Genomic DNA, 1,484 nt, shown 5'->3' on the forward strand with positions numbered 1-1,484 from the left:
AGTGTGGGCTTTGATACCACGGCCAGTCGCGAGCGATTTGCTCAGGCTGCTCGTTTTTATAAGAGCAACACTTTAAAATTAAATGAAAGAATTAAACAACTTGAGCGCGAAAATGAGGATTTGAAAAGTCAAAATCGAGAGATATATAGAAGTGCAATTATCGCGGATCCTAGTTCAAGTCTTGATTTCATTAATTTTGCCAAAATGATTGTTTCGCCAAAGAATTGCCGGTATAGCGATGACGAGAAGGCATTGGCGCAAAATATTAATTATATGTCAACTAAAGCTTATACCTTTATGCGCGATAGTTTGGGTTTTAATCTACCCCACAAAACTTCTCTTTTACGTTGGCGCCCCCATAAGGTTTGTTGTCCCGGGATTCGACTAGAGCTGGGATACTATCGATAGTACCGCCACTCGATAGTTTTCGAAATGATAGTTGAAAACATCGATAGTATCGATAGTACTATCGTCGTGAGAGGTATTGAATTGAAATGGTAAATTGCTTAAAAATTAAATAATTAATAAATTTATAAAATTTATAAACTATTTTGTAAGTTAAAGAGATTATATAAATTTGTTTAAATTTGAGTGCACCAAAAATACTTATCATAATATAATAACATTATTTCATTTATGCGTCTGAATTATATATACATATGTTTGTCCCTTTTGAAGTGCAAAGAAGTGAAATTGGCTATAATAATACATTTCTAATACTACAAAACAAAACAAAAGATATTCGTTTAAATTGACAACTCATACTTATAAAAGTTCAACTGAGATCAAATGCGGCGGCGCATATCGAAATCCGGACAAAGGAAATTATTAACATTTTACCATATTATAAGAAAACGAATAAAGTACTGCTCAAAATAATAGCAACACAACATTTTTAGCAGTTTTGACTATTTTTTGTAGTTTTTTAGTAGTTGTACTAAACATAAAAAACTACAAAATCATTAAAATTTCAAGCTTTTTAATTCGAATTTCTATAAGAATTTTGTGTAAGCGGTGTTATAGCTTATTCAATTTTACTATACCTCAGTGTAAGCTTATAGTTGCTAAAAATTCCAATAACTAAAATTTTTGTTTGCCGATTGTATTGTGAATTTTCTTGGATAAAAAAATTTTAATGTAATGTTAAGAGATGTAAAGAGAGAAGTTTCGCTAAACCGGATATTACTATCGATAGTATCCCAGCTCTAGATTCGACGCCAACATCATTGGCAATTTAGAATCTGTTGTGAGTAAATTCTTTTCAACAGAACGCATATGCGTTCTGTTATTTGATGAAATTATTATTAAACAAGATCTCTCGTATAATAAAAGTAAAGATTTAATTGATGGGTTTGTGGACCTTGGGGAAGGCCAACGTGAAATGAGAATAGGGAATAAATGTTGTTTCTTTATGATAAACGGCCTTTGTTCAAAGTGGAAATATGTGTTTTCGTATTACATCTCAAGAGGTGGCCTTAGTACGA

This window comes from Rhagoletis pomonella, unplaced genomic scaffold (assembly GCF_013731165.1).
Source record: "Rhagoletis pomonella isolate Grant_MI unplaced genomic scaffold, Rhpom_1.0 Rhpom_scaffold_01300, whole genome shotgun sequence".
NCBI classification, from domain to species: domain Eukaryota; kingdom Metazoa; phylum Arthropoda; class Insecta; order Diptera; family Tephritidae; genus Rhagoletis; species Rhagoletis pomonella.